Consider the following 21,377-nt stretch of genomic DNA (forward strand, 5'->3'; position numbering starts at 1 on the left):
CTTCCTGCTGCAGACAGGAAACAGCAAGGCAGTATCCTTTCCCCATGCTTCACTCATGAAATCATGTCAGTTAAACAAATCAACTTAAATACTAAACCCAACTGAAAAGCATAGCACATCACTGAGACACGCTCAAGGTGCTACCAGGCACAGAGGTCCCAACTAACTTGTGTGACGCGGGCGCAGCCATGTGCCAGATTAACCCTACAGACGGGAGATTCTTAGGAGCATGAGCCTGGCCGCAATGGAAAAGGCCATCATTCAGTCACAGTTCCATCATCTCCAGTATCTTCTTCTAAGGGTGGCCATGGGTCGATCCTTCACAGGAAGTTAAACTCCTCCATAATGCATCTAGTAGTACAACACAATAATATGGGACTTTTATGCCCTAGAATATATGAATTGGTAGCCCTCATAATATCTAACTTATGCTACTTTATCTGTAGCTGCTATTATACTCATACAAACATCTCATCCTTTTAAATTCATAGTAAGTGAACTGCCACCCTAAGATCTTTCATTACCAGGTTAATTTTTTGCAGCATACAAACTACTTTCTATACCTACTGTAAAGATCTGACCTTTTAATTTCCCAGTAGGAATCATTTGCTGCTAGTGGTAATATTCAGACCTGCTAGGACTAGACACACGGCTCACAAAGTATAAGGAAAAAACAGTTATGCAAGTTTGGTAACACTTCTATTTACAGGCTAGAAATACAGAAAACTTACATTTAATACAGCACTATAACACTTCCACTGCTAATTAAAAAAAACATGATTATTTAACGTACTCAAGTCAATTTAATCAATGTAGTAACCCTAAACATGCAAGAATGTCTGAAACATAGTAGTCCAACCCCAATTAACTTTTTAACACTCAATTGCTGTGTAATTAATAACATTGCTGAATGACACCTCTGTGTTATAGCAACCTGTAGGAAGAGATCATATCTTGCTGAATGACAGTTTCAGGAAACAGAATACTGATTTTTGGAAATTTATGATGTAACAGCATTAATGTGACCAAATGCTGATTTGTAATCTATGTTCATGTGAATGGGGTAGAGAGTCCCACAACACAATCCCCCCCGGCGTTGCCTTTATTGTTAATTTAATTAACAACAAAAACCTCAGCCTAAGTCTTCTCTGAACACAGCTTGTTCCTTAGGTTTCTCCTTGCAGAACCCCTTGCCCCCTGGGCATGGCAACTCAAGCCTTTTTATCGTCCTGAGTAAGACCTAATAGGACACACCTGCTCTGGTGAGTCAGCAGAAGTAACTCCGCATTTTTGTGCATCATTTTAGCAGGTCAGTTACCCCACTCCTGAGATAAGAGAAGTGAGAACAGCTGAGGGAAACTGACTAAGTAGCTGACCACAGGTGTGGCCAGCTCAATCAGGGCCCAGCTGGCCCTGATAAGAGGGCTGTGAGGGAGGAGCTGGGTTAGAGTCTCACTCCAGAGCTGGAGTGAGATAGACCTAAACACCCAGGAGCAAGGTACCTGAAGTAAAGCTGAACAAGAGCAGAGCACTGCTGGAGAAGGGCAAGAGGAGCTGAGGAGTTCCAGCCTGGCAAGTCCCCAGGCTGAAGGCCTATGGAGGTACTGGAGATACAGCCCAGGGATAGGCAAAAGCAGCTGGTCCTACCCCCTTGCCAGTGATGAGTGGCCATTACAGACTACAGTCTGCCCCAGAGAAAGGGGGCTAGATAATGACTAGCAGTAGCTGGTGAGGTGGGTATAGAAGATTGGGGGTTCCCCTGGGAGGGGAGACCCAGAGTGTGGGGGTACTGCTGGAGCAGAACCCTGAGATAAAGGGCACCAGGGTCTGGGAGGGACCCTGAGGCAGGCAAGACACCAGCCACCAGAGGGCACTCTGAGGCTGGAAAATAGCTAATTCCCAGATGACCAGCAGGAGGTGCCACGCCAGTGAATGCTCAACCTTGTTACAATCATCCTATAACTTGACTCTTATTACAGTTTGGATAAATAACGCACTTTGCTTCAGTTCAATAGCTCTGATCCTGCATCCTACTGCCAATGGGTATTTTGCCAGCACAGGAACACTAGTGTCCTGTCCCATATGATTGCGTGCTATGATATTCTGGGGTCTGCTGAAGTATCCACCCCTTGTTATTTTCTCTTTAAAGAAATAATTTATAAATCAAACTTAGTTGTGGTATGTGCTTTAAAGTGGGAATCAACCCTCAAGGGCTAGTTTCTCAAGCAGAACAGAGAGTGATTGCCCTCTGCCTTTAAATAATAATGAATTAAATAGTGATTATGCTGTGTTAGTGCAACTGAACTGAATTAATTTAATTCTAAGTTGAAACACTGCATAAATTTTCTAAAACTCAAATTACTACAGCATCTCTCTATGGAAACGGATGCACTGGAGAGAAGCTGCAGTGTCTTGAGAATTAGAGCTACTATCCTTCACTCTAGATCTAGTGTGTATATAATAAGCACTTTATCTTTTTATAATATGATTCCAATGAAAAGACAAATGGGAGGATTGGGCCAAAAGAAATCTGATGGGGTTCAAGAAGGACAAGCGCAGAGTCCTGCACTCAGGAAGGAGGAATCCCATTCACCACTACAGACTAGGGACCGAATGGCTAGGCAGCAGTTCTGCAGAAAAGGACCTAGGGGTTATAGTGGATGAGAAGCTGGATGAGTCAACAGTGTGCCCTTGTTGCCAAGAAGGCTAACAGCATTTTGGACTGTATAAGTAGGAGCACTGCCAGCAGATCGAGGGACGTGATCGTTCCCCTCTATTCCACACTGGTGAGGCCTCATCTGGAGTACTGTGTCCAGTTTGGGGCCCCACACTACAAGAAGGATGTGGAAAAATTGGAAAGAGTCCAACGGAGGGCAACAAAAATGATTAGGGGACTGGAACACATGACTTATGAGGAGAGGCTGAGGGAACTGGGGATGTTTAGTCTACGGAAGAGAAGAATGGGGGGGGGGGATTTGATAGCTGCTTTCAACTACCTGAAAAGGGGTTCCAAAGAAGATGGATCTAGACTGTTCTCAATGGTAGCAGATGACAGAACGAGGAGTAATGGTCTCAAGTTGCAGTGGGGGAGATTTAGGTTGGATATTAGGAAAAACTTTTTCACTAGGAGGGTGGTGAAACACTGGAATGCGTTACCTAGGGAGGTGGTGGAATCTCCTTCCCTAGAAGTTTTTAAGGTCAGGCTTGACAAAGCCCTGGCTGGGATGATTTAGTTGGGGATTGGTCCTGCTTTGAGCAGGGGGTTGGACTAGATGACCTCCTGAGGTCTCTTCCAACCCTGATATTCTATGAAAAGCAGTTGTGGTGATCTTTAAAAAATAAATATAAAATGCATCAGCTCTTATTTTTTTGCTAAAATGCCTGGGGTTAACTTTTGCCCTAATGTAATTGCATTGGTGCTGGAGGCATTTACACAGGGTTGGATTTGGTGCATGCACTCTGAGAAGGGAAGAGAGAAGATATTTTAGAGTCCCTGAAAATGTGAATAAATTGATCAGTCAAGGGTGTGCTGCTTCTTCACTTGACCTGAATGAAAAGTTTGCCACCCAACTAGAAACTACACAAATGTCTCCATTAAGGGTTTATTTACCAATTTGAATCTTAGACTGATTTGATAGGTATTCCTAATATTCAAAAACACTTTATCCTGAGTGATCCCAGGGACAATTGACTGGCTGCCACAGACACCAGGCAATGATTATGGTTTTACCTAGATTGACATTTAAACTAGATAAAACAGAGTGGGTTTGAAAACTTTGGTGTTGAGTCATAGGATTTTCTCCTCCACTATTACGGCCTTTTTATGCTATTGCAAAATAACATGTCCACTAGTGCCTTGGATCTAGCCATGACAGAATTCCCCATGGCGCAAGCTTTTTGTAAGGTAGTGTATGCTTCCCTCTGAGGCCCCTGGTACAAGCCCCATCACAGGGGGTGTCCTGCTGGGAGGAGTGGATCAAAGGTAAGAAGGGCAGGGACACAGCGCATACAGAACACTGAAGGGATTCTGAGTGGTGCTACTGCCCACAGACAGCTGGGGCCAGGCTGTGGTAACTAGAGGGGTGTCTGGCTTCCTCCAGAGACTGCAGCAGTCCAGAATCAAGAGGGTGCTTAGCTCCTGTCTTCCTGGGCTGAGAGTTTGGTGCTGCCCCACTTAGAAGCAGAGCAAAAAAAACTCACTCTCTCTGAGGTGGGGGGAGTTTTACCCTCACGTGTTTCCTTCTTTTTTTGCTCTCATAAACAAGCTTTAAAAGGATGGCAGCAACCGGACTTCTTTTTTTGAACTTCATAATATTCCAGTTTGTAATCAAGAGCCCTTGAAATGGCATGTCTGGAAAGGGATTCATTTTTATAATTCTATTTTTTTTTAAATGGTAAGGGTTTATTCTACATCTTTACAGATGTTTAAAATGGACTTTTCCTTGCTAAATGTCTATATACAAATGTACAAAGTAAACACACTGGGGGAAAACGTGTGTCTTGCTATTCCCACCCTCCGTTTAGGGATTCTGGATAACAATTGTAAATATAACAGATCCTTGTTTATTTCCTATTCACAGTACTCGGTGGGTGGGGTTAAACTGTTTTTAGGGTAAAGTGTATTATAAAAAGAACCCATTGTAGTACGAATGCACCAGACACAATTATTGCGCAGTTCAGCTCTCTCTGAGTAACTTCATCAGGATATGACCAGATCTGTTTACACGATAAATGTAGTATGATTTTTTTGTCTCTTTTCTCTGACTCCCTCTAACCTGCAAACAATATAGTCAACAAAACGTCCATCAGAGGCAGCACCTCCCGGAAGTCTCTAAGAAAAATTATGGGCCTTGATGAGAATATACTTAAATGAGATCTATCATGGTCTGGGGGGTACAGAATGCCATTTAAATGCTGTATCTTCCTGGTATGGTCCAATAGAGTGCATCCAATGCGTGTGCTGACATGGCAAAAGGTTGCATCTAATGTTGACCTTATTTCATAAAATCCCTCTCTGTTCTGTTGTCCTTGGCTTCTCCTGTTTCTATGCCAGACAAAGACTGAAATAGCCCAGAGCAAAGTCTTTTGAGAGCATCTTGCGTCTTCAGGTTGTCTGTGCCAAAGGAAATCAAGATATGTTATAGATAAAATGGTCCCACAGCTGCTGCACTGAAAGACTAAACATTTTCAGGCCAAAACTACTTTTTACCTCTCGGTGGGCAGTAACCCTCTATAACTGGTATAATACGGTAGTAGCACCTAGAGGCCTGCATTGAGATTGGTCATTATGCTAGGAACTGTAGAGACACAGAATAAAGGCACTCTGTGCCCTGAGAAGCCTACAGTCTAAACAGATGAGACAGAGAAAGGGCCAGACAAAAGTAGACATCATAGACAAACTCTGAAAATGCTTTCAACTCCCACTTCAGCCCCTGCTGTGAGTGACCTTAAGCAGCATAGTCACTGGCAGAGACTCAATACAAATGTATCTCTTAACCTCAACAGCAACCACAGTTAAAGAAAACTGCTTTAAAGGGGGCACCAGCTTGGCTTCTAGGCCAAGTGACACTTGTGTATACTACAGTGTCTTTCCACCACCCCCATCTGCTCTTGTGATATAGCAGGGTATTGGCATATTTAAGAGTTTTGAACAGCATGACCTAGATTTCCTTTCTTAAAAGTTATGGAAATGGTCAATTTTGTTGAGAATGAGCACAACAGGAATACACAGAATGGGGGAAGGCTGGTCTTGCGGTTAAGGCAAAAGAATAGGAGCCAGCAGATGTGAATTCTAGTCTTGCCTCTGCTATATATGTGATGGGACTTTACTGTGTCACTGATCTGTGCCTCAGTTCCCCCCCACAACACACACTGCAAAATGGGGGTGATAGCACTTACCTACTTCATAGGCTGTTGCCAGGTTTTATTTTATTTTTAACCACTTGAGGATTCTTGGGTAGAAAGCAAAGTATTAGCGGTGCTTGGACACTAGAGTGGTGGTCACATTAGAAATGTGACAGACCTAAATTAGACTGAAAATATCTCCAAAGACCTCAACAGCAATAACTCCAGCTTCAAGAGTCAGTGTCACAAAAGGGAATGAAATTCACCCTGGGAACACATTAGAAGTCCATTGTTTACACAATACCATCCCCATGTTCTTAGAGATCCTGCAGATCCTCTCACCCTAATCCCCACATCTAATCCTTAATGGGGGGGGGGGGGTGTTCTAGCTGACACATCACTGGGCTTGTAGTAGCCAGCTGCTATTTACCAAAAATGGATCAAAGGGATTATGATGAAGGAGAAATGAGAAAAGGCCAAATATCTCAGAGGTGTTTGAAAAGCTATTCAAATGTGACCTGGAAAGGTAAAGTTTGATGTCAGACTGGAAGGAAAATGATGACCAAAATTAGAGATACACAAATAGTCTTGAAAAAAAATTAACAGACCTGAACTTCTGCCCAAAACCCTAAATGATGTTTAAATCTTTCCCAATGCTGGAAAAGTTAGGTTAACTTTTCAGCCGTAAATATTCCAAATGTCACGATTCAGACTAGGACCAAGGGTACAAATGCTATGAAGAAGTTTATCCTCTTGGCATTTCCAATGTGTCTGAACATGGGAAGTACTGGTGCAATTTTTCTAGGCCAAAGATCTTCAGATGAAGATCTGAAGTTTTTGGATAGAATCCAAACAGGGCCAAAACATTCAGCATTTTAGATCTCCTATCTTGAATGGAAAAGATGACTGTTTCCAGAGTGCATGGATTGAGTTTGCTGCCTTGTTCCTCAGGCTAGTGAGGACTTTAGAGCATCTGATATCAGCAGTAGTAAGTAAGTTTAGCAGACAATTATTTTTAAAAGGTTTCAAATTGTTAGAGGATGTGAAAAGACAGATTGAATTCCACCCTTTTGGGGCATAACAAGTGAATATGCTGTCATGCCGATGCCAGAGACAGGAACGATAAATTACCAGTTACTCCTGTAAAGCAGCAATCAGGGATGATGTGAAGGTTTTGGGAGGAGAGAGGCAGAAATCATGATTAATAATGACATTTATCAAAATAGACATGTTTTTCCCCCTCTCCTTTTTAGCCCAACATTCAGGAGTAAGTAAAACACCCAACATCATTGGGTTTGTGCCTGATGTTATTCCCTAGTGATCAGTTCATCCAAGCTTAACTAATTAAGTATATAAACAACATTGCAGATTTAAGATATACTGGTGACGTCTGCAAAGAGAGGAAGAGAGACAGAACGAATACCCAGGCAGTATGCCAGGCCATGCTGATTAAAAAGCAGCAGGATAAACTAGCTTCACAACCCGAATGCCAGCAGACATTCCCAGCGCCAAACTCTGTTCTCAAAACCTCCATGCAGAGCTTTCTCCCTGTCTGTAGAAGCTGTGACTGTTACTAATTACACTAATTGTAACCCTTTCACTGTCACTTTGTGCTCCCCATCTGTTCTCTCTTATAACCTCTCTGAAAGCTGGGAGCATCAATTCATTGTGTGTACAGCACCTTGCACAAAGGGGCCTTGATCTCCAGGTGGATCCTCTATGTGCTACTACAATACGAATACGCTGTAACTATAAATAGGACAAACCTTACAGTTGTTACTCAGGCAATCTTCCATTGAATCTACTGAGTCTGACTGAGATCTAAGGAATTTTGCCTCAGTCAGGATTACAGTATTTGGCCCGATAAAGACTGAATAAGCATTAGGCACACCAGTAGTTTAGCATCCGAACTACTGTGCAGTAAGGTTTTTTTTTCTCCCCATTTCCCTGCTTGCTGTTGGAATTTTGAATCAGATTCCAAGAGATTGTCAGACTAGGAATCAAAGATGAATAAACATCTTTTAAAGGTGGGAAAAAATGGAGTGGGCATAAACAGAGGGGGGAGGGCAGATGCAGTGTGACCTCATCAATTTACCTGGAATTTGACTGACAACATAGTCTCATAGACATTAAGGTCAGAAGAGACCATTATGATCATCTAGTATGACCTCCTGCACAATACAGACCAGAGAATCTCACCCACCCACTCCTGCGAAAAATCTCTCACCTATGTCTGAGCTATTGAAGTCCTCAAATCATGGTTTAAAGACTTCAAGGTGCAGAGAATCCTCCAGCAAGTGACCCGAGCCCCATGCTACAGAGGATGGCGAAAAACCCCCAGGGCCTCTTCCAACCTGCCCTGGAGGAAAATTCCTTCCCGAGCCAAAGTATGGAGATCAGCTGAACCCTGAGCATGTGGGTAAGATTCACCAGCCAGATACCCAGGAAAGAAATCTCTGTAGTAACTCAGATCCCACCCCATTTAACATCCCATCACAGGCCATTGGGCCTATTTACCATGAATAGTTAAAGATCAATTAATTGACATCCTCTCAACTTCATTGTCCCTTGCTTGAAGAAACAGCGGCCAGGGGATCAACTCTACTCAAATTGCAACTGCTATGGGCCCTATTGATTCATATAATCAATTTACACACACACACACACACGCTTTATATGCATTTCTAAATCTCATAGCAGTTAAGGTTAGTTCACTAATTATTCTAACCCCCCCTGAAAAGTGAGGATGGAAAGTTAATGGCCTGAATCTCAGTGATGCTGCGCACCCACAGCTATAACTGGAGTCAATCGGAGCTGTTGGTGCTAAGCACCTCTGAATATCAAGCCCCAAAATTTTCAGAAGTGACCCCTGACTTTGGGTGTCCAACTTAAGGCACCCTGAGACTGATTTTCAGAGATGCTGATTACCTAGAGCTCCCACTGTCGTCAGCTGACGTTATGGGTGCTCAGTACTTCTGAAAAATCAAGCCCAAATTCAGCCCCTCCTCTCCCCGAAAATGAGACACGCAAAGTCAGTGGCCGCATTTGAAAATTTTGGCCTCGGTGTATGGCAGAGATGGAACAGAATCCAGATCACCTGTGCCTTGTATAATCATCCTACTTCCTCTGTTATCCTGCTCAGAGAGAAAAAAATTGTAACTATGTGTACACACACACACACACACACACACACACACAAACATACAATTGTACATACAGAAACATGCTCAGAGAAAAAAATTATAACTAGATCATTGTAGAAATTTCTTATGCTAATTCAATAATGTTGGGATTTTATGGTCCAATATCTCAAACTTTCCTGATTAAGTAAGTATTGTATATCTCATTGGAAAGGAAGATTCCTGACTTTCTAATGGGTAAAAAAATCCCATTTTTAGCCTGCAGGGAAAAAATATTGGTTTTAAATATTTAACTGGTGCAGGACTGAATGCTGTTCACCCTAAGAGCCACACCAAAGTAGTGTTTCAGAGGGAGGGAAATTCTATACTTAGGAGGGGGGAAAGCAGCATTTTTCTGGCAGGCTGATTTTTAAAAAAAGTACAGCATCTGTTTGAATCTGCTCAGAGTTTTGGAATGTTAGAAAAAGTCCCAGTGGAGCTGGATTAGTGTGCAGAGTTCAGGTATGGTGGTCAAAGTTGAGTAATAAATTCAATTTATCACATGGATATCATCTCCACACATACTGAATATATATCCTGGAGATTGATTTGATAGATAGATAGGCCTTAAACAGCTTTTCTGAAAAGAATAAATTACCATTTTTGGCTTCTGTTAAAATTTTCTACAAAAGTAAATATTCAGTACAGCCAAATTATACTTAAGCAGTATCACAGAACAAGTTTATATGGATTACAGGGATTACGGTTTCTGAATTTACTAGACTGATTCAGGAAAATTGTAGGTTTAACACAATGCAGAGTTTTTAAGGAAAAGTATATATGGTGGTATCAGCTCTCAAATTAACCTTCAATTTGTATGATTCGAGTCTCACAAAGAAGTGACTTGCCCCATACTGGCCATAAGCCTCCCAGGTCTCCTTAACTCAGCTCCTGGAGGTTGTACACCATACTGTGAAGACAGAAATTTTAAAGAGGCCAAACATTCTCTTCTAAATGCTCTGGGGGAGTGTGTGAAGTCTGAGTCTTTTTTTTAAAGTAGATATTCAGGTGACCCAAATAAACTCCACTATCCTGTTACTGACATGTGTTTCTCTTCCACTGCCCTCCCAAAGGAGACATTTATGGGTCTGAAATAATATAAAATCTAGAAATTCCATATTCTCTACCAAAGAGGAAAAAAATATCATCAGATCCCCTGTTGTTTTGGAACCACAAATGGCTCCCTGAAAAGCTCAGAACACACATACAAAGAGTGGAAATGCAAATACAAATATGGGAATCTGAGCACATCCCAAAGGTAGGCCCTTCCCAGCACTATTCTCAAGAGCCTATTAATTGTTTACCCTCTGCCTGGGAAGCCTACTACTTGAACGTTTCAACAGACCTCTTTAGTGCCGCAACATTTCACATTAGATATTGTCTCTATTTTTCACCATTCATGTGAGTGACTCAAGGATCATTTTGGTCCTCAAGTTCCCCAGCTGGACTGTTTCTTCCATGACAATACAATTATGGTTTCAATGAGGCTGTGGCCAGGTGCTTCGCAGAGGCTTCCTGGCTTAGTAGAGATTCAAAATAATGTCTGTGACCTCTTCTTAAATCCTAAAATCAGGCTCATCTCATCTGGCTCTTTCCTTGAGCCTCAGAGCATGAAGAACCCTTCACTGCTTCCAGCAACATCTGCTCAAGGGAGGAAATAATTAACAGAGGAACAACAAAATGTCCTCCTAATCAAGAAACTGAGAAACCCATCTCCCAGTGACAGGGAGCAGCAGTTTTACTAGTCCCTGAGAAAGAGAAAGGCAAAGGAAGAAGCTAAAGGCTGGTTTGGAATCCCTCCTTCACCACTGGGATGTATGTAAGTACCTGTCCAGACTAGCATGAGTTATTTGGTTTAGGTTGTGCAAAGGCTCTGGGAGAAGGCACATCTGTCAGAGAGAAAGTAGTTACACAGAGCTTGAAAAATGCTTCCATACAAATAACTCCAGGCTGCTGAAGATCTTCTATTAAGGGATGAGAGAATGGGGCTGACAAAGATGCTCATGAAATATTCTTGCTCTATGCAGGACAAATGTACTCATAACATCTGCAATTTATTGATGTTCTGTCACTCTCCAGTTGCTTAGCTTCCAATCAGTCACCAGCACCATCCACGGCTTCCTATTCGTCCCTTCCCTACCCTACATAATTCCTACTGACTTTCTATTATTTCTGTCACAGTTTTCCTACCATATTCTGTCACCGACCTCCTATTCATGCCCCCATCACTATGACAGGTGCACTATCCCTCTACAACTTAAATCTGAAAACTGGCTTCCTGATTTCCATAGACTTGCTCCAGTTTCTCGTTCTCTCATATTTCTCTCCTTCTTGTCCCACAAACCTGCTTCCCTCCCCCCATTATGGCACCCTCCCACCTCCAAAGATTCTGATCTGGCATCCACGAGGGGCATAGAATCATAGAATATCAGGGTTGGAAGGGACCTCAGGAGGTCACAGAGTCCAAACCCCTGCTCAAAGCAGTGCCAATCTGCAACTAAATCATCCCAGCCAGGGCTTTGTCAAGCCTGACCTTAAAAACCTCTAAGGAAGGAGATTCCACCACCTGCTCTCCCAGAGTGGGATCCATACAGAAACATACTTGAAAAAGAACCTTGGTTACAAGTTCAAAATTTGTTCTTTATACAAGAGACATTTGAAGTATTTAGTCCAGAAATCTATCGCAAATGGTGCCCAAATTGTCTCACAAACCTCCCATTTGTTCAAGTGACCAAAAAGCAACTTTCCCATTCTTTGCTTGTCTGACATAAAGCCATGACCTGGAGGTTGGCTGCTCACTTAACAATTCCAATTCATAATCTAATCGGCAATCGCAGCAAATGGAACATAGTCCTACATGAGCACTCTGATGCATTAACAAGCCTCTTGGATGAGTACAGTGCAGTACTCTGCCAAGAAAGGGGAAGGATTTTCGATGCACTAGACAGGGCTGCTTTGCTCAGAGTGGTTTCATACATTGTACCACATGTTCAGAGGCAAGCACTGTCAGCAATAGATCCCTCAGGCCCATATCTTCCCATTTATCCTTCTCCAGGTTTTGCTGAATACCGTCCAATTCTAAGGAAAATACTGGAAGGCAGAATCAGACTTCACACACAGGAATATAAGTAGCACCTCAGGACTCAGGCTCACCTGGTGAACCATGCTTCTTCCGTTTTTGACTAGCTGTAAACAAGCCACCCTTAAATAAAATTCCTCCTAGGTTCATCCTTAAATTTGGGAAGTGTAACGTGTCTTTCTCCATCAGGCAATTCCTACCTAGATATTAACTGGCTGCTTCTCAGCTCCCCCTTCATGGCCTATCACACACAAAGCTAGCAAACGTTCCACAGTGAGATGCTGTGGAAATACATTTCTTCAGTGCAGTGAAAACATCCCATTATGCTATTTATAACTCCTTAAAAAAATACAACTAATCTGCCCTGTGGATGAGACATAAATCTGAGACTCTGACTATTCATGGTCATTCTAGACTATGGGGCACATGAAAGCAGAGGGGTGATGATCGCTGTGAACTGACCAATTTCCCACTTGGGTACTTACCTTAATTCCATCTCTGAGTACAGCCTGTTGCATCAATGGTTGCATTTCAATGGTGAATGAAGTGAAAACTTTAGATGTAAAATTTCCAATGTACTTTGGGATATGGGGCGATAAGAAGCACTTTGCAAGATGTAAGATATCATTAACAGTACATCTGATGAAGTGAGCTGTAGCTCATGAAAGCTTATTCTCAAATAAATTTGTTGGTCTCTAAGGTGCCACAAGTCCTCTTCTTTTTGTGAATACAGACTAACACGGCTGCTACTCTGAAACCTGTCATTGACAGTACTACAGACCATCAGAGTCAGTTAGATTTATGCATCATGAGCAGTTATGTCCTTACATCCTCATTCCTTACCATGCATCGAGCTGCACTATGGTTTTTACACCACATATGCTTTTCAAGATATAACTGTGGAAAGCTTGCCCCATTCAACTGTAAACAGGGTCTGAATGAATTCTTCCCTGTCAGCTAGATGGGAGGCGGGGAGAGACTGGGTTTATGTAAAGACATTTTGCTCCTGCTCTGCTTAGATATCAAGCAGATAAAGCAGTGTTTTGCTCAAAGTAATCAACTTTGGCTGGTGTTGAGTTACAAATCACTTTAATACTGAATGCAGGGGTAGTGAAATGCTGTTACCAACGTTTAATTATTGTAGGAATACAGGGAAGCAGGACTGTGCTTAACCTGTCCCAAATGAGGCAATCACCCTCAGCTGAAAGAACCTTGTTAAGCCAGGGGCTCGAATGCCAGAGCTCTGTGAAAGAAAGAGGGGTGGGAACAGGTGTCCCAGCCAGAAGGTGTGGACCCTCCCCCACCGGTCCTCCTGGGCCGGTTTAACCTGTCTTCCCCACACACACACACACACACACACTGTTCAAATAAAGATTGAAATAGGGTTCTTTAGGAACCACTTTGTTATTTTAAATGCTCAATCAGGGCAGAAACCAGTTGTGGTAGGACTGTTTCTGTCCTGCCTGTTAAGACCTAAAAAATCACTGAGAGCTGAAATCACTTGAGATGGGGTAGCGTTTCTGCCCAGCCTGCAAAGTGCTGAAAATTATTAAGAGACTGACGTGCTGTGGTCACAGCAGAGAGGCAGGTGGCAACTGACAGTCAGCTGGTGAACAAGTGGCTGGTGAGGTGGAGAGTCATGGCAAGTGGCCAGCAGGATAGCTGGTGGAGAGGCATAGTGCGAGTGGTCAGCAGGGCAGCCAGCAGGAGTGGCTGGCAGAGAGCCGTGGCGATCAGCTGGCAGGGTGGCTGGCAGAGGGGGCGGCAAGCGAGTGCCTGAGCAGTGGAGAGAGTAAGGTGCCTCTTTACCCTTCTCCCTCCATCCGGGGTGAGAGGTGAACTCTGCAGATGTACCTTTGAACCCTGGGTCTGCACTGACCAAGGACAGCAACCGTGAGTGGGGTGCAGAGATGGGACGGGCCTGTGAAAGGGACTTTTGGGTTGCTGGGCTTAAGAACCTGAAGGGAAAAGGACACTGCCCAACTTACATGGGGATGGGTCTTTTGCTCATGGTTTATGTTTATGAACCCTGCTTGGAATGTTTTCACAAATTAACGCTGAGTTACTTCCCTCCTTTTATTAAAAGTTTATTTTCTACACTCAGACTCTGTGCTTGCACATGGGGAAGTATTGCCTCTCAGAGGCACCCAGAGGTGGTGTGTAATTTTCCCAGGTTACTGGGTGGGGGCTCAAGCCGGTTCTGTGTTGTATCAATGGAAAGGAACTTCTAGATACTGAACCTGGCCCTGGTTGCTGCCGGCTCCATCTGGCAGAAAGGTTACACAACCTTCAGGCCCAGAAGTTTGGTGTTCGATCTCCTCAAAAAAGCAAATCACTCTGGTTTTCACAAGGAATCGCAGGGAAGTTTCACAGGTAATTTCAACTACCACCAGGAAGGAATATAAAAAAGCTACTTCTGCAAATCTATTCAAACTGGGAAGAAGAGCCTTTCTAAAACAGCAACAATGCCACAAACTTGGTGACACTAAACATTGCTGCAGAAGTCATATATAGTAGGCAACTCCCTCCCCACCCCCCTTTAAGCTTCATGAATCCAAACAGACAGAGGGACATTTCTTTTACATTTTGAAAAACTGGTTCACTCACCCCGCTCCCTTTCACTCACCCAGAGCCCTTGTAAAGAAGTCTGCAGTGCACACATAGCATGTTCTGAACTATGTCATTAGAGAAAGAATCACAATACCTGCCCTAAACAGCTAGTGGAACAGAAGTGAGAGCTTCAACATTACCTCTGGCCAGACTGTTTTTTCCACAGACTACAGAGGAGGGGCTTATTTGGTTTAATTGGCAGTGTCTGCCAGTAACAAAGACTTTATAGGCCCCCCTAGGCTTGCCTAAGTTTTGTTCATCCTTTTCCCTCTAATAAGATCTAACCATTCAATTAGCCCTCACTTCAAAAGGCTATTCTGCTGGCTTCAACAAAGATAAAGGCTCATCAGAGATGGAAACAGAAGCAGCAAAACGGGCTGCTCAGGTCTAGGCAGTTGCTTCATGCCTGTATTGAAAATTTGCCCTGGATGTCCAGAGAACCTGGGGAGCAATAAAGATAATGAGGCACTGAATTAAACAGCAGAGAATTAGTACATTTTGATCAGGTAAGGGGTGGGACTATTGTTTCAAATAAAACCATCCTTCAGACTTCTTTGCTTCACAGTTCAAAGTGCTCCTGTGGCATTTCTGGCACAACTAAAAGTAGTCAATGCTGGAAATCTAATGAGAGAACAAGTTCTTGTGAGATTTCCAGTGCAATTTTGCAATCCCAAGGCTTTGGGAGAAGCATCTAAACCTACAAGTTCTTATCCAAATTGAAGAGGACCTCTCAATTTTGAGATTCACTTGTCATAACAAAACCCCCAGAAGTTTCAGAAAGAACTAACTTATTGTGGATGTTTGTTCCCTATCTAGGGGCTTATCCAGTTTAGTTTTAAAATTGTTGAAATATGGTGCTTCCTCTGCTTCTCTTCATGGATTATCCTGGGTCTTAACAGGGCACGGTCTCAGGAAGGTTTTGCCAATATCCTGCCAAAATTTTCCTTCTTAACTATGTCTAATTTTGAGTTAAACATGCTCCTGCAGAAGAGGCTCCTGTTACATTAAATCCTCCACAACGTTTTCAGAATCATTGCTCCATCTTTCCTCTCCTTGTTCTGAAGCTAGATGTGCTACTGACTGACCAAACTATATGGTTAATAACAAAGAGAAAAGTAGTAAAAAGAACTAAGAAGATAAAAGAAGAGCTGACTCTCTCTGGTCCAAGCTGACTTACCCATTTTAACTCAAGTGATACTTTTAAAGGTGAACTAAAGTTGCAGCTCTACAAAGCAGCCAAACCAGGAAATTCTGGTGCCAGGCTCAGAGCTCTCTGCATTTATCTGCCCATTTTTTAAATGAAGATTCTTCAGCCGCATTTCGCCATCAAAATGTAATACAATAAATAGAGCTGGTCAGAGGACAACAATTCTATTTTGTGACAACTTTCACAATTTGTTTTTGAGTTTGTTTTAAACTCTGAGCCCTTGGAATGTGTTCACAAAATAGATGTGTGTTGAAATGTCCATTTTTAAGTTCTCTCTCTGGACCTCAGAAACCTTCCCATTGAAATCTCCGCAAAGATGATATTTTGTTGAAAATGTTCTGACAGCTCAAAAAATAAGCTACTTGTCAATGGGACCCTGTTGGGCCCCCTGTTTGGAAAGAAGACAAACCAGTTAAGTGAGAGTCAGCATTATCATTATTTATATAGTCTGCACTGACAAAAGCAAAGCAGAGAATTATGCCAATTCCAGCAGCGCAGCCCTGATCCTGCACCAATGAAGGCAATGGGAGTTTTCCCATTGATGTCAGGGAGAGCAGGACGAGAACCCAAATGAATCCAGATAGCAGGTTCATGGAGAAATATTAAAAACAAAACTGTCATAGGATGCCAATCTTCAGGGTTCAAATAGTACTTTTCAAAAAGTTTTAGCTGAGTTATTTCATCTAAACCAATTCATTCATTCACAATATCACAGTAACAGCATCAAATGGCTAAAACCCAAGACTGTGATGCAGAAGATCTGGATTCCAGATTCGCCAAAGATTTGTTGTGCTATTTGGGCAAATCATTTAACCTCTCTGCTTCAATTTCTCCATTTGCAAAATGATATCAAAAGACTTGCCTGCTTCACAGCTTAAGGGCCTTTTGGTTGTGAGGTTCAATTCATTAGCATTTGTAACTGTTTTGAGATCTTCAGATTGAATGTTGCTATACAAGTGCAAAGCATTATTATTACTGATCTGTGAAAAGCAGCACTCTTACAGAATATTAGGCACCAATTCTTGTTTTGTCAAGATAATTTCAGTTAAACAAATTGAAGTCAACCCAAGATAAAAGAACCAAAGTGCCTGATTCTCCTCTCACTTACACCCAGGTACTTAATTGACTCCACAGTAATTAGTGCTAAGTGTGAGAGTGGAACAAGTTGCAAAATATCCAGAAAAAAAATACACGTTTACCAATAAACAGACACACACACACCCCCCTCAGAGAGAAGGGGACAGATTTTTTTTTAATTGCCGTTTTCCATGCAAGTTGCTGAAATACACTGATCAAAAAATACTGAAGATTTTTTTTTAAAGTGACATACTTTTCATTCTACACATTTTGAAAAAGAATGTTTTTACTAAAAGTTTAGTGACTGGGTTTTTTTCCACCCTCTTTTGTCACTCTGGAGGGAGGAGACAAAGTAGGGGACGGGGAGAAGGAAAAAATGAAAAGCCACAAACCTTTTGCCTTCAGTTTTTAATTAAAGGAAAAAAAATTTAAAAATCACCAAAAAAAAGAATTTAAAAATATCCCAGTATAAGGCAGGGAACTGTGCAGCCTTACTAGCCCTAGTCAGGAGGGAGTGGAACAAGGGTCCCTGCCCAGAGTGAGGTGACGGCTGGAGATCTGAGACCAGACTGGGCACTCTAGGAGTGGAGTGGGGTGGGGGACATGCAGGCAGACCTTGTCCGCCACCCCACCCCCATGATTTACTGCTTGGCTTGTACTGTCCATGCTCACACAGACTGAGCATGCTCAGTAACACTGCTGAAGCCCCTGCCCTCACTCCGACCCCCCCCACCACCTCACTATCGGCAGGCACGGGTCACCTTTTAGTATAAGATGGTTGTCATCCTCCCACCCCCAGGCAACGTGAACTTACAACATGTCATTTGCAAAGACTCCAGTGAGTTCAATTTGCAAACAGTCTGACAGGCGCCTGCTGAAACCTCAGACCAGGGTATGGCGACCTTACTCTGGAGCGCCATGGTCAAAAAGAGAAGGGACTGGCTGGTCAAATCATTATCGAGAAGGCTCCCTAGAAAGGTCCTAGTGCACAGCGCTTGCCTTTCATTAAAGAATATGAGTCTATGGGTATGTCCACACAGTAGCTGGGAGGTGATATTCCCAGTGCGGGTAGACAGCCACGCACTAGCTCTGCTCGAGCTAGTATGCGAAAAGTAGCAGTGTAGCCATGGTGGGAAGGGCGGTGGCTGGGGCTAGCCACCTGACCCCACCGGTACCTACTTACACAGCTAGCCAGAGCCACTGCCCACATTGCCGCAGCCACGCTGTTATTTTTAGCGCACTAGCTCGAGTAGATGGCTACCCTCGCTGTTAATCATTCCTCCCAGCTTCTGTGTAGACATGGGCTACAACTGTATTTCAGTTACCGGGTTTGGATTTCCCCCCCAGAGAAGGCACTTACACATATTTTGTTTAAATATCCATGAATTTCCACTTACCTCTAAGAATGTGAACAGCAAAAACTTTTTGCATTTTGTTTAAAAACAAAAGCAAACTCACAACCACAACCCTCCAGGGAATGTTTGTTACAGAAATATATCTTGTGGTTGGGGTTTTTAATGGATTATTTCTACATAAACAAACATTGCAAATAAATTGTGAAGGGCAGTGGAGTTTTGGACAAGCAAGCTAACTGCTGGCCTCCCTTTTTAAAATGATGGATGTATTTTTCTGCATCCCTGCACAATATAAACTTGTGGTCTTGTACCTGTGGGAGCCAGCAAACCATTTTGCTTCTCGGAGTGACAGACAAGATAAATAGAAGAGTACACCAGAGCAGAACTGATTGGCCATAATAAAGCCCTTCACTTGTTTATTTTTTCTTTTGATCCTGTACATAAACACCCATTAAAAGCCCATTCCCCGAACCTTTTTTCCCTAGATAATTAACAGTTGCTTCTTGCCCAATCCCTGTCAACCCCGAATCAATGAGCTGACAGATTTCCTGATAGCAGTTTACAGTGACTAAACAATGTATTCTCAAGAATTAGATACATTAAGCTTCTCCAGGTATACATGTTTGAGTTTCTAGATTGGGACTTTCAAAAGGGGTCTATGGAAGTTAAACACCCTACTCCCGTGCCAGTAAGAGCATGATATTTTCTCAGCTATGAGCTTTAATGGAGGCTCTAGTGCGTGGCCCTGGGTAATGCACAGCCAGTGTGTTTAACTAGGAAGCAAACACCTGACAACATATTTGCAAGTAATCAGAACAACAAAAATGAGGCACAAATGGTACCTGACTTCTTTTAGTAGTAATCTTCCTGTGATACTTACCTAAAAAAATAAGAATATACTGTCTGAAAGAATAAGATTGATAGTGTGAAAGTTTATCTGGGATGGGTCAAAACTCATACGTAAGAAACGACATGAACAACGCCCATTTTTTGAAGGGAACTTACCAAAGCCATTTTAAGGTTCTGAAATCTTTGGCTATAGGCTGTTTCCCCACCCCTACCCACAACAAACCTATACTTCTTTTTCCAACTGGGAATAGAACCAGAAGTGCTGAAATACCAAGAGAAAGACTAACTAAAACTTACAAGTGGCAAGGAAAGGGCCAGACAGCTCAAGGATGCCTGATTTCCAACCCAGGAAGTCTAGAAAGTCTAGAAGTCTAGAAAGTTTGGAGAAGCAGCGTAACTTTAGGGTGTTTATTCAAAGTAAATCCAAACACTGCATCTTTTGAAGTTTGCATGCCACTACGAGGAGCACACCGTTCATTTGAATGATCGATATGTTCCTAGATAATCATGGTTTCCTTCCAGTCTCTTTGTCTACGATATAATTGAGCTCAACATTACCGAAACCCCAAAAGGGGGCATATCCGTGAGACGCTGAGTAAAACAAACAAAAAAAAAATCCCTGAAAATAAATTGAAACAGTTGCAAAAGCAAATGACTTGTCTGTACAATAACTTGTATTAGGCAATTAACAGTGGGATGAAACATTGCATTGCTACTGAAAAAAAGCAATGTTGTTTAAAGAACATTTTATGAGTGCGTTTTATGTTGTCCTCAGCAAATTTATTGCCAAGCTACAAAAGGCATTTATACACCCTTCCTTTTCCCTCTGATGAAAGGGTCATTGCTACTTAAAAAAAAAAAAAAAGTGAAAAAACAAAGTTCAGTCCTGCTGAATGCACTTTAAACTTCAGATTCTCCAATTCAAATTGTGAAAGAAACTTAAACAGCTCAAATTCAGTGCAAATATATTAGTTACATGGAGGGAGCTCACAGCACTTTACAAGTGACTGTAATACCACAAAAAGAAAAGGAGGACTTGTGGCACCTTAGAGACTAACAAATTTATTTGAGCACAAGCTTTCGTGAGCTACAGCTTACTGCATCGGATGCATTCAGTGGAAAAATACCACAGGGATGACTAAAACACATCCTTGCAAGGTAACTAATCACTTTCTGATAACAGTCAGTCACGGAGTGCCACTAGGATCTATTGCACAGGCTTCAATGTGCAGACTGCTGTGTATACTTGACATGTCAAGTCCCTGAATATTAAAACAAAGTTACATATCAAAGCAACTGGAAAAGATGAAGGAAACACTCGCTTTTCTTTCTAGAGCAGTTCCTATACTGTGCGGGGCAAGGGCAGCTCCCAAAGCTGATGACAGGGACAGAGGAGGAGGTGGACAGTGCCCACCTTGCTGTAAAATCAGATACATTATCATCTTCACCCACTGGCTCTGAGGAGCAGTTATAGGTCAGTTTTGCCACCCACTTTAAATGTCACCATCCGCAACTGGGGTTCTTTTACTAGTAAGATCCTCTGTCAATTACTGCTCTACACAGCAGACATGAAACAGCTACCATTGCAGAGCTGCTTGCCACGTGCTATTCCTTTTATTTATGTGCCAATCGTTGTTGCCAGAGAGCAAGGAATGAACAAACTGTTCCCATATAGTGCAGCTAGAAGATAAAATGATCCATTCTCCCCTTAGATGCTATATATTTACCATGGTAACAGAGACCTCAGCTATCACACACTAGGACCAGCTTTACAAAGCCAGATGCCGAACTGAAAATCTGGTCCTGGGTGTGAGGCAAAACATCTCCCTTTTGTTCTCTGCCTTGCAGGAACTCTTAAAGGGAACACTGGCTGAGTGCACTCCTAAAACTAGGGTTGGGCAAACTCTGGCAGAGAAAATGGGAAGCTCTGCAAACTTTCTCCCAACTCTCAAACGGATCCAAAACCAGATCTTCTTGGGAGCATTTAAAAAGGTACGTATCTTAACAATTATTTTTTGCATCGCCCCACACAGAAACCAAAATTACAGAGCCAAAATACTGTGAGAAAAGGTGTTTGTACCCTGAAAGAATACAAGCAGTACCCACCCTCTCCCTTGAAAGCCCATCCTTCGGAATTACAGCATCCATTCTGGAGCCACAAGAGGTTTGGGTAGTTT

General features: G+C 42.5%; 1 protein-coding gene across 5 annotated transcripts in view; it reads right to left on the reverse strand.

Annotated features, from left to right (window-relative positions):
* Positions 1-21,377, reverse strand: part of MEGF6 (multiple EGF like domains 6) — a 255,996-nt gene that overhangs the window by 146,940 nt on the left and 87,679 nt on the right. The window lies entirely within an intron of this gene.

This window comes from Chelonia mydas, chromosome 18 (assembly GCF_015237465.2).
Source record: "Chelonia mydas isolate rCheMyd1 chromosome 18, rCheMyd1.pri.v2, whole genome shotgun sequence".
Taxonomy (NCBI): Eukaryota; Metazoa; Chordata; order Testudines; family Cheloniidae; genus Chelonia; species Chelonia mydas.